The sequence below is a fragment of the Pseudophryne corroboree genome, unplaced genomic scaffold (genome assembly GCF_028390025.1).
Source record: "Pseudophryne corroboree isolate aPseCor3 unplaced genomic scaffold, aPseCor3.hap2 scaffold_1094, whole genome shotgun sequence".
Lineage (NCBI taxonomy): Eukaryota > Metazoa > Chordata > Amphibia > Anura > Myobatrachidae > Pseudophryne > Pseudophryne corroboree.
The window spans coordinates 118,587-131,555 of record NW_026967720.1 but is presented as its reverse complement, the minus strand read 5'-3'; the positions used below and the strand labels follow the sequence as shown (position 1 = coordinate 131,555).

Sequence of the window (12,969 nt, the reverse complement as noted above, 5' to 3'; positions counted from 1 at the left end):
AAAAAAAAAAAAAAAATTTGATCAACTCCATTTATTTAGTATGATATCCCAGGTGATAGGATGCCGGCAGTCAGAACAACATACTTTATTAAATAACACATCTCAAACTACCATACCCAGGATTCAAACCTATAACCTGTTGAATTCTAATCAAACACCCTACCTATTGAGCTATTTGATCCTGCATAAAAATTGTGAACATTATATGAAGCTATTGGTACTTTGCAAAAAAAAAGAATCAGCATTACAACGCAGCAGATCCATGCAGTTTGCAGCCACACACTACATGTATCTGCTCAGCCACAATGCTGATTATTTCTTCACAAAGTACAAGGTGAGCTCCAAACAGAATTCTCTAGCTTAGAATTATACCTTTCTTTGCCAAACCTAGAAGTCGGGCCCCCCACCCTGGGATCCCCCAGAGGGAGGCCTGCACCGTCATGCGGCAGGCTTGTCCGTTTTGGAAGCAGGCTGATGGGCAGCCCAGGATTGCTTCAGTCTGGGCTTGGCAGGTCTGGAAACATGAGCTTGCTTTGGGTATGCCTGACCTTGGGTACGCTTTACCTGGAGGATGAAAGGGCCAAGAAAAGTACTTTTAGCCTTCTGCGTGGTAGGAGTCATACTAGGTAGGCAAGCTGTTTTAGCAGTAGCCAGATCAGCTACAATCTTATTGAGGTCTTCTCCAAAAGGAGATTCAACTGAGGCAGCACAAGGGAACTCTCATCTGGGGACAACAACTGCAGGGAGAACACATATTTTCAGATGAACATGGTAGGGCAGAAGGCTGCCTAATACTGAAGCACCCCCAAACAACAAATCAAATGCAACTTACTTGACAGAGATGTGCCTGAGCAACGGCCCTCCCCAGCCCTATCCCAAATCATACTTATTTTGCATAGGAGATACCATGGTCATGAAGATTGTTCTCCCAGGGTTAGGTTCATTCATTGCATTCTGGGTATGCTGACCCCTGTGATTTCCCCAAATGTGGGAAACTCGACTGCATTATTTGTGGTAGTGGGGGACTGTATTTGTGCTTTCCTCTGGTCAGCTCTGGTAAAATTCAGATTTCTTTGTCTCAGATCTTCCTCTAGCCTTGTTCTTCTTTCGAGAGTTCCCTTGTGCTGCCTCAGTTGGATCTCCTTCACTTGACAGGGGGGTGCCCGAGCAGCGACCCTCCCCAGCTCTAGCCCAACTCCTACTTACCTGCCAGGTGAGATACTATGATCATGAAGTTGCTTCTCCCAGGGCAAGGCTCACCCATTGCACTCTGGGTGTGCTGCCCCTGCGATTTCCCCAAATGTGGGAAACTTGACTGCATAATTTGAGTTTTCCCTGGTCGGCTCTCATGTAATTCAGATCTCTTTGTCTCAGGTCTCTCTCCAGCCTAGTTTGCTGTCTGGTTCCACTTCTTTTTTCTTGAGCCCCTCCCTTCTATACCCTTGTGCACTATCCTGACTTCTCCTCCCGTCTGCTTACTTTGTGCCTCCCAATGCACAATGCAAACTACGGGTAGTGCTGCAGGGCCCACACCCTTTTACTTGCTTTACAGAGCAGCTCTGGAGCTGTTACAGTGCCCAGCTGCTGCAAGAAATCAGCTTGAATGCTTCAGGGGCTGGGGAATGGCCAACATGAGCCCCACACCGAAGGAGGGTGGGGGTGCTTAATGCCAACTAGGGGTCATCCAAGCACCACAAAAGGCCTCCATGCCCTGCACGCTCCTTTTCTCTTTTCATATGCAGACAAGGGTTGAAGCCACCTTTGACCCACTGCTTGGATGACATCACCATATTCAAATCCATCTGCTGCAGGCCATCCCCCAGGAATGCTTGCACTAGTTGTTACATTTGGTTTGTTGTTTGGGGGTGCTTCAGTATTAGGCAGCCTTCTGCCACCCCATGTTCATCTGAAAATATGTGTTCTCCCTGCAGTTGTTGTCCCCAGATGAGAGTTCCCTTGTGCTGCCTCAGTTGAATCTCCTTTACTTGACAGAGATGTGCCTGAGCAGCGGCCCTCCCCAGCCCTATCCCAAATCATACTTATTTTGCATAGGAGATACTATTGTCATGAAGATTGTTTTCCCAGGGTGAGGTTCATTCATTGCATTCTGGGTATGCTGACCCCTGTGATTTCCCCAAATGTGGGAAACTCGACTGCATTATTTGTGGTAGTGGTGGACTGTGTTTGTGCTTTCCTCTGGTCAGCTCTGGTAAAGTCAGATTTCTTTGTCTCAGATCTTCCTCTAGCCTTGTTCTTCTTTTGAGAGTTCCCTTGTGCTGCCTCAGTTGGATCTCCTTCACTTGAAAGGTAGTGCCCGAGCAGCGACCCTCCCCAGCTCTAGCCCAACTCCTACTAACCTGCCAGGTGAGATACTATGATCATGAAGGTGCTTCTCCCAGGGCAAGGCTCACCCATTGCACTCTGGGTGTGCTGCCCCTTGCGATTTCCCCAAATGTGGGAAACTTGACTGCATAATTTGTGTTTCCCCTGGACGGCTCTCGTATAATTCAGATCTCTTTGTCTCAGGTCTCTCTCCAGCCTAGTATGCTGTCTGTTTCCACTTCTCTTTTCTTGAGCCCCTCCCTTCTATAACCTTGTGCACTATCCTGACTTCTCCTCCCGTCTGCTTACTTTGTGCCTTCCAATGCACAATGCAAACTACAGGTAGTGCTGCAGGGCCCACACCCTTTTACTTGCCTTACAGAGCAGCTCTGGAGCTGTTACAGTACCCAGCTGCTGCAAGAAATCAGCTTGAATGCTTCAGGGGCTGGGGCATGGCCAACATGAGCCCCACACCGAAGGAGGGTGGGGGTGTTTAATGCAAACTAGGGGTCATCCAAGCGTCGCAAAAGGCCGCCATGCCCTGCATATCCCTTTTCTCTTTTCATAAGCAGACGAGGGTTGAAGCCAACTTTGACCCACTGCTTGGATGACATCACTTGCTGCCTTTCCAATGAAGCAAGTTTAATTTAGTAATAGGTGAAAAACCATCCCTACAAAGGTGTTAATCAGATACTTGGCTTTGTGGACACTTTTCAGAGAACAAATTAGTTAGCATAAAAATAAAGCCAGAAAATGAAGAGCTGTTTAATCACTCAATTGGATTTTTCTGCAAGCGTATTTCTTTTTCTCTGCAACCCACTGCTAAGTTGTGCTTCCTAGCTGTTCTTTTATAAAATCACTTAATCAAATCTAACTCTGATTACATCAGAGAAGGCCAGGTACCCTACACCATAAGAGGGGGTTTGAAATTTTGACTTGTCTACTTAAAGATCACCAAAATCTGATGGCAAGGTCAATAACATCCCTGGGTGGGATTGAACCACCAACCCTTTGGTTAATAACCAAACACACTAACCGATTGCACCACCGAGACACTTTGCAAAAGTACATACTGACAAAGGTTAATAAGCATTCATCTAGAACGTTTCCTAGAAAACTTTAAAAAGTCAATAATCTGGAGAGTTTTTGTAAGATGTTTCTTCCATCAACCAATGAAGAAACGCATTGGTACTTTCCCATGATGAGTGAGTGCTTCAGGATCTCTTGCACTTACATGTGCAGCAGAGTACTGCAATGGAAGCATGCTGGGCCCCTTAACCCAGAGGTAGGCAGATTGAAACTATCCTCTGCTATATGCATTTTTTTTTTGTTAATTAAAGTAATCCAAAACTGGGATTGATATTTTTGCTCTTTTATTTTTACTTAAAGTACAATAACTTTTACCATTTTAATTTGTTTTAATAGTATATTGACAGTATTGTTTTCTTTCAAAAATCCACTTAATTTTCTTTACCCTATTATTAAAATGGTAATTGACAAAAACAAACTACATTGTCACCAGAAGAGCAATACAAAATGTACAAGTGATATATTAAAATCATCTTTCCAGCTTGAATTTCAATGATGCATTGGGGCAACGATTTTGTGAGAAACATCTTCACCCTTAAATAAAGATTTTCTTAATTCCTTACCTGTGTGCTAATTAGATATCACCTTGTTTTCACATTAAACAGACTTCCACATGAGAAAGCAGCAAGGATGCAGTGGCGTTAATGTTTCCTGGTGTCAACCTGTATTATTTCAGTAGATATTGAAATGAGGATGCATCTTGCTGCCTTTCCAATGAAGCAAGTTTAATTTAGTAATAGGTGAAAAACCATCCCTACAAAGATGTTAATCAGATACTTGGCTTTGTGGACACTTTTCAGAGAACAAATTTGTTAGCATAAAAATAAAGCCAGAAAATGAAGAGCTGTTTAATCACTCAATTTGATTTTTTTGCCAGCATATTTCTTTTTCTCTGCAAACCACTGCTAAATTGTGCTTCCTAGCTGTTTTTATAAAATCACTGAATCAAATCTAACTCTGATTACATCAGAGAAGGCCAGGTACCCTACACCATAACAGGGGTTTTTGAAATTTTGACTTGTCTACTTAAAGATCACCAAAATCTGATAACAAGGTCAATTACATCCCTGGGTGGGATTGAACCACCAACCTTTTGGTTAATAGCTGTACACACTAACTGATTGCGCCACAGCGACACTTTGCAAAAGTACATACTGACAAAGGCTAATAAGCATTCATCTAGAACGTTTCCTAGAAAAACTTTAAATAGTCAATAATCTGGAGAGTTTTTGTAAGATGTTTCTTCCATCAACCAATGAAGAAACACATTGGTACTTTCCCATGATGAGTGAGTGCTTCAGGATCTCTTGCAATTACATGTGCAGCAGAGTACTGTAATGGAAGCATGCTGGGTCCATAGCCCAGAGGTAGGCAGATTGAAACTATCCTCTGCTATATGCGTTTTTTTTTTGTTAATTAAAGTAATCCAAAACTGGGATTGATATTTTTGCTCTTTTATTTTTACTTAAAGTACAATAACTTTTACCATTTTCATTTGTTTTAATAGTATATTGACAGTATTGTTTTCTTTCAAAAATCCACTTAATTTTCTTTACCCGATTATTAAAATGGTAATTGACAAAAACAAACTACATTGTCACCAGAAGAGCAATACAAAATGTACAAGTGATATATTAAAATCATCTTTCCAGCTTGAATTTCAATGATGCATTGGGGCAACGATTTTGTGAGAAACATCTTCACCCTTAAATAAAGATTTTCTTAATTCCTTACCTGTGTGCTAATTAGATATCACCTTGTTTTCACATTAAACAGACTTCCACATGAGAAAGCACAAAGGATGCAGTGGCGTTAATGTTTCCTGGTGTCAACCTGTATTATTTCAGTAGATATTGAAATGAGGATGCATCTTGCTGCCTTTCCAATGAAGCAAGTTTAATTTAGTAATAGGTTAAAAACCATCCCTACAAATGTGTTAATCAGAAACTTGGCTTTGTGGACACTTTTCAGAGAACAAATTTGTTAGCATAAAAATAAAGCCAGAAAATGAAAAGCTGTTTAATCACTCAATTGGATTTTTTTGCCAGCATATTTCTTTTTCTCTGCAACCCACTGCTAAATTGTGCTTCCTAGCTGTTTTTATAAAATCACTGAATCAAATCTAACTCTGATTACATCAGAGAAGGCCAGGTACCCTACACCATAAGAGGGGGTTTGAAATTTTCACTTGTCTACATAAAGATCACCAAAATCTGATAACAAGGTCAATTACGTCCCTGGGTGGGATTGAACCACCAACCTTTTGGTTAATAGCCTTACACAGTAACTGATTGCGCCACAGCAACACTTTGTAAAAGTCCATACTGACAAAGGCTAATAAGCATTCATCTAGAACGATTCCTAGAAACATTTTAAAAAGTCAATAATGTGGAGAGTTTTTGTAAGATGTTTCTTCCATCAACCAATGAAGAAACACATTGGTACTTTCCCATGATGAGTGAGTGCTTCAGGATCTCTTGCACTTACATGTGCAGCAGAGTACTGTAATGGAAGCATGCTGGGTCCATAACCCAGAGGTAGGCAGATTGAAACTATCCTTTGCTATATGCATTTTTTTTTTGTTCATTAAAGTAATCCAAAACTGGGATTGATATTTTAGCTTTTATTTTTACTTAAAGTACAATAACTTTTACCATTTTAATTTGTTTTAGTGCAAATGGCATATCAGCAGTCAGCACTAACTGGTGACATGCCATTTGTACAAGTAAGCCATGTGTGACTAATATATAAACATACTTTATTAAATAACACCTCAAACTATCATACCCAGGATTCAAACCTATAACCTGTTGAATTCTAATCAAACACCCTACCCATGGAGCTACTTGATCCTGCATCTTTTCTAACCTCCAAAAACAGATTCAGTTGCATTTTCCAGCGTGTTTTGTTTGCGCCTTTGCAAATGTCTTACATCGACAAACTTATTTAGTACTATTTTGCAAATAGGGTTACATTGTCGCAACATTGTGTTCCCTAATTGCTTGATTTTTTAAATGCAACAATTGATAAAGACACCTGATAATTGCTCTGTGGAGTCTTATTTTGTGTTTTGTGTTTAGTCTTTAGATCTGAATTTGAATGTACTTGTGAACTAACTTAATTTCCTACTTCTAAATTCATTCCTAAATTCACTACTTACATGAATCCTGTAGTTGGGCATTTTGGGACTTCGATTGTGGGCATTGTTTTGTGTCCAGACCAGCAGCAGGTGGTGTGCATTTGCTGGAAAGGCATCGAAGACCTCCGATATGCTGCATCTCCTGATGTGTGTCTCCCTCAAGTGGCTGTCAGCAAATGCCTGCTAGACACCCCATTCCAAGCTGATTGTGACATCATGGAACATGCATCATAGAACAGGCATGCTAAAACATGGGTCTTCAACCTGCGACCCTCCAGCTGCTGTGGAACTACACATCCCAGCATGCCCTGCCTCAGTTTTAGCATACCTTAATAGCAAAACTGTGGCAGGGCATGCTGGGATGTGTAGTTTCACAGCAGCTGGAGGGCCACAGGATGAAGACCCATGTGCTAGAGCCAAGCCGCAGGTACATTGAATGCTAGCAAGCTGAATATTTAAATCCTTTTTGTTCCGCAGCATTCCAATGCGGAAGATTCCATGGAACCAGAGATCCTTCCATTGAGAAGGACATGCTGCCTGGATGACTACACTGTGCAAATTAAATCACGGAGCCAGTTGGCTTGTGGGTGGCTCTGGTGACTGGGTGGTTGGGTGGGTGGTGTGTCGGAAGTGGAGCGCATGCAAATGATTGTGTATCATCCAGCTAGTGAGAGAGAAAACTCATGCAGGAGTGTTCCTGCTTGTCAGTGGGTTATGCACCTTGCCAGACGTTAAATCTACATAGAGCAGCTGGAGGGGACAAGAGCAGGTTTGCAAAATATAGATAGAAGAGCATATATGCTGGCGCATTCTCCATGATTGTGTCAGCTTATGTTTTGGTGCACTGCACTTTCCTCCACTAAGTTTTAGCCATTTTTGTTAAGCTCAAGTGTAGTTGCTTCTCGGCCTTTTGGCTGTGATCTTGTATCGTGGTTGAAGGGTCTGCTGGAGGGAGGGATTGTTTTCTTCATTGGCGAAAGACCAAAGATATTCCAGGATGGAAGGCTTGGGAACACTATCTGTTTTTCAGTTGTGGAAGAGCACAGAGGTCGGATTGGACTACATTCTATAGTAAAGGATATCTTTCTATTTATTGACCCTCCCCTTATATGTGTCTGTGTTACAATAAAGCTTCGGTTTTGTGAATCCCTCACCCTCTTACACTCCACACCCATAGCCTTATTAACTGTTGTATTATTGTATACTTTAAATGTATAGTGCAGTTCATGATTTATAGTGTAGACTGGCCTGTGCTGTAGTTCTTGAACTGTACTATACCGTCAGCATTTGTATTGTGTTTTGGCTGTGCTGCAACACTGTATTTATGTGTGCAATGTTTATGTATGTTTTTTTTTTATGTCAATAAAGACTGCTTTTTCAAGCCAATATCTGAAAACAATCAATGTTTATCTTTGATGGCAATAAAAGTGGTATGATATTTGATGCTTTTGAAATCCAATATCTGATATGTCCCCTATCTGGGAACCATATATTAAATGGCTTTTCAGAAAAGGGAGATGGGAGAAGAGCTTTCATTACTTGTAGGACCGATGCACATAAAGAAGCAAAAAAACATACATAAACATTACACACATAAGTACCGCGTTGCGGCACAGCCAAAACACAATAGAAATGCTGATGGTATAGTACAGTTCAAGAACTACAGCACAGGCCAGCCTACACTATAAATCATGAACTGCACTATACATTTAAACTGTACAATAATACAACAGTTAATAAGGCTATGGGTGTGGAGTGTAAGAGGGTGAGGGAATCACAAGCCCGAAGCTTTATTGAAAGACTGACACATATAAGGGGAGGTTTAATAAATAGAAAGACATCCTTTACTATAGAATGTAGTCCAATCCGACCTCTGTGCTCTTCCACAACTGAAAAACAGATAGTGTTCCCAAGCCTTCCATCCTGGAATATCTTTGGTCTTTCGCCAATGAAGAAAGCAATCCCTCCCTCCAGCAGACCCTTCAACCACAATACAAGATCACAGCCAAAAGGCCGAGAAGCAACTACACTTGAGCTTAACAAAAATGGCTAAAACTTAGTGGAGGAAAGTGCAGTGCACCAAAACATAAGCTGACACAATCATGGAGAATGCGCCAGCATATATGCTCTTCTATCTATATTTTGCAAACATGCTCTTGTCCCCTCCAGCTGCTCTATGTAGATTTAACGTCTGGCAAGGTGCATAACCCACTGACAAGCAGGCACACTCCTGCATGAGTTTTCACTCTCACTAGCTGGATGATACACAATCATTTGCATGTGCTCCACCTCCGACACACCACCCACCCAACCACCCAGTCACCAGAGCCACCCACAAACCAACTGGCTCCGTGATTTAATTTGCACAGTGTAGTCATCCAGGCAGCATGTCCTTCTCAATGGAAGGATCTCTGGTTCCATGGAATCTTCCGCATTGGAATGCTGCGGAACAAAAAGGATTTAAATATTCAGCTTGCTAGCATTCAATGTACCTGCGGCTTGGCTCTAGCACATGGGTCTTCATCCTGTGGCCCTCCAGCTGCTGTGAAACTACACATCCCAGCACGCCCTGCCACAGTTTTGCTATAAGGTATGCTAAAACTGAGGCAGGGCATGCTGGGATGTGTAGTTCCACAGCAGCTGGAGGGTCGCAGGTTGAAGACCCATGTTTTAGCATGCCTGTTCTATGATGCATGTTCCGTGATGTCACAATCAGCTTGGAATGGGGTGTCTAGCAGGCATTTGCTGACAGCCACTTGAGGGAGACACACATCAGGAGATACAGCATATCGGAGGTCTTCGATGCCTTTCCAGCAAATGCACACCACCTGCTGCTGGTCTGGACACAAAACAATGCCCACAATCGAAGTCCCAAAATGCCCAACTACAGGATTCATGTAAGTAGTGAATTTAGGAATGAATTTAGAAGTAGGAAATTAAGTTAGTTCACAAGTACATTCAAATTCAGATCTAAAGTCTAGGTAGGCCTCACGTCCTGGCAGCCGCCAGCATTTAAAAATGCCTTGATTAGAGGTACGGAATTAAATGTAGATAAGAAGTAGACACAAAATAAGACTCCGCAGAGCAGTTATCAGGTGTTTTTATCAATTGTTGCATTTAAAAAATCAAGCAATTAGGGAACACAATGTTGCAACAATGTAACCCTATTTGCAAAATAGTACTAAATAAGTTTGTCGATGTAAGACATTTGCAAAGGCGCATCCAAAACACGCTGGAAAATGCAACTGAATCTGTTTTTGGAGGCTAGAATAGGAAATGTGCATCGGTCCTACAAGTACTGAAAGCTCTTCTCCCATCTCCCTTTTCTGAAAAGCCATTTAATATATGGTTCCCAGATAGGGGACATATCAGATATTGCCTTTCAAAAGCAGCAAATATCATACCACTTCTATTGCCATCAAAGATAAACATTGATTGTTTTCAGATATTGGATTGAAAAAGCAGTCTTTATTGACATAAAGAAGCAAAAAAACATACATAAACATTACACACATAAGTACTGTGTTGCAGCACAGCCAAAACACAATACAAATGCTGTCGGTATAGTACAGTTCAAGAACTACAGTACAGGTCAGCCTACACTATAAATCATGAACTGCACTATACATTTAAACAATACAATAGTTAATAAGGCTATGGGTGTGGAGTGTAAGAGGGTGACGGAATCACAAGCCCAAAGCTTTATTGAAAGACAGACACATATAAAGGGAGGATTAATAAATACAAAGATACCCTTTACTATAGAATGTAGTCCAATCCGGTCTTTCAACTCTTCCACAACTGAAAAACGGATAGTGTTCCCAAGCCTTCCATCCTGGAATATCTTCAGTCTCTCGCCAATGAAGAAAACAATCCCTCCAGCAGACTCTTCAACCACAATACAATATCACAGCCAAAAGAGCGAGAAGCAACTACACTTGCGTTTAAACAAAATGGCTAAAACTTAGTGGAGGAAAGTGCAGTGCACCAAAACATAAGCTGACACAATCATGGAGAATGCGCCAGCATATATGCTCTTCTGTGTATATTTTCCAAACCTGCTCTTGTCCCCTCCAGTTGCTCCATGTAGATTTGACGTCTGGCAAGGTGCATAACTCACTGACAAGCAGGCACACTCCTGCATGAGTTTTCTCTCTCACTAGCTGGATGATACACATTCATTTGCATGTGCTCCACCTCCGACACACCGCCCACCCAACCACCCAGTCACCAGAGCCACCCACAAGCCAACTGGCTCCGTGATTTAATTTGCACAGTGCAGTCATCCAGGCAGCATGTCCTTCTCAATGGAATAATCTCTGGTTCCATGGAATCTTCCGCATTGGAATGCTGCGGAACAAAAAGGATTTAAACATTCAGCTTGCTAGCATTCAATGTACCTGCGGTTTGGTTCTAGCACATAGGTCTTCATCCTGTGGCCCTCCAGCTGCTGTGAAACTACACATCCCAGCATGCCCTGCCACAGTTTTGCTATTAAGGTATGCTAAAACTGAGGCAGGGCATGCTGGGATATGTAGTTCCACAGCAGCTGGAGGGTCGCAGGTTGAAGACCCATGTTCTAGCATGCCTGTTCTATGATGCATGTTCCGTGATGTCACAATCAGCTTGGAATGGGGTGTCTAGCATGCATTTGCTGACAGCCACTTGAGGCAGACACACATCAGGAGATGCAGCATATCGGAGGTCTTCGATGCCTTTCCAGCAAATGCACACCACCAGCTGCTGGTCTGGACACAAAACAATGCCCACAATTGAAGGCTCAAAATGCCCAACTACAGGATTAATGTAAGTAGTGAATTTAGGAATGAGTTTAGAAGTAGGAAATTAAGTTAGTTCACAAGTACATTCAAATTCAGATCTAAAGACTAGGTAGGCCTCACGTCCTGGCAGCACCCAGCATTTAAAAATGCCTTGATTATAGGTAGGGAATTAAATGTAGATAAGAAGTAGACACAAAAGAAGACTCCACAGAGCAATTATCAGGTGTCTTTATCAATTTTTGCATTTAAAAAATCAAGCAATTAGGGAACACAATGTTGCGACAATGTAACCCTATTTGCAAAATAGTACTAAATAAGTTTGTCGATGTAAGACATTTGCAAAGGCGCAAACAAAACACGCTGGAAAATGCAACTGAATCTGTTTTTGGAGGTTAGAATAGATGCAGGATCAAGTAGCTCAATGGGTAGGGTGTTTGATTAGAATTTAACAGGTTATAGGTTTGAATCCTGGGTATGATAGTTTGAGGTGTTATTTAATAAAGTATGTTTATATATTAGTCACACATGGCTTACTTGTACAAATGGCATGTCACCAGTTAGTGCTGACTGCTGATATGCCATTTACACAAACATGCCATGTGTGACTGTATATGCATTTAAGGAGGGCACCCCTGCAATACCACAAACCATTGAGTGTCAAGTATACTAGATATATCTTCATATCTCATGTGCTTTCTCTGAGACCAATCTTGTTATGCCCCTTCCCCACAAGGCATGCGCCTTTTGTCCATATTGCAAAAATGGGGGGGAGGGCATATAATTCTCTGTCACAGGGCACCAAAAAGTCTAGTTATGGCTCTGGTATGCATTATGTAATCTGGCAGACCATCTCTCCAACACTGGCTGGTTGGAATAGAAATCCGGTTATCTATGTGAGCAAATGACCATCAACGATTTACTCTCAAACACTAAAAAATTGACAAAAATGGTCCCCTAAACAAATTGGTTAAATTTTGGGTTTAACCAATTTGTGTAATGACCATTTTTGACCACTTTTCTAGTGTTTGGGAGCAAATGGTTAATTGACATTTGCTCCTATACATTACCAGATTTTCATTCCATCCATCCAGACTGGATAGATAGCCTGACAGATAATTGTGTAGTGTACGCCCAGGATAACTGTTAGTCATGCTTTATTTTATGGCGGCACATAAATGGGTGGACAGATCCAGGGCAAGCACTGCCCACTCATGCATAGTTGTCAACTGATGTGAAGTTCCAGGGGGCAATCTCAGTTATAAAGAGAAGTATCTGGAAATTGTCCCTAGTTAAAAAAAAAAAAAAATTTTTTATCAACTCCATTTATTTAGTATGATATCCCAGGTGATAGGATGCCGGCAGTCAGAACAACATACTTTATTAAATAACACATCTCAAACTACCATACCCAGGATTCAAACCTATAACCTGTTGAATTCTAATCAAACACCCTACCTATTGAGCTATTTGATCCTGCATAAAAATTGTGAACATTATATGAAGCTATTGGTACTTTGCAAAAAAAAAGAATCAGCATTACAACGCAGCAGATCCATGCAGTTTGCAGCCACACACTACATGTATCTGCTCAGCCACAATGCTGATTATTTCTTCACAAAGTACAAGGTGAGCTCCAAA

At 41.6% G+C, this 12,969-nt stretch overlaps 4 non-coding genes across 4 annotated transcripts; all 4 read left to right on the top strand.

The window, feature by feature from the left end:
* The first annotated feature begins 882 nt into the window (after nt 1–882).
* Nucleotides 883–1,046, top strand: LOC134989036 (U1 spliceosomal RNA). The gene has a single exon (XR_010194368.1). It is a non-coding gene; the product is annotated as a U1 spliceosomal RNA (small nuclear RNA).
* Nucleotides 1,047–1,198: 152 nt separating this feature from the next.
* Nucleotides 1,199–1,361, top strand: LOC134989034 (U1 spliceosomal RNA). The gene has a single exon (XR_010194366.1). It is a non-coding gene; the product is annotated as a U1 spliceosomal RNA (small nuclear RNA).
* Nucleotides 1,362–2,035: 674 nt separating this feature from the next.
* Nucleotides 2,036–2,199, top strand: LOC134989061 (U1 spliceosomal RNA). The gene has a single exon (XR_010194388.1). It is a non-coding gene; the product is annotated as a U1 spliceosomal RNA (small nuclear RNA).
* A 150-nt stretch (nt 2,200–2,349) lies between these two features.
* Nucleotides 2,350–2,513, top strand: LOC134989077 (U1 spliceosomal RNA). Its single transcript, XR_010194404.1, has one exon. It is a non-coding gene; the product is annotated as a U1 spliceosomal RNA (small nuclear RNA).
* Nucleotides 2,514–12,969: the final 10,456 nt, after the last annotated feature.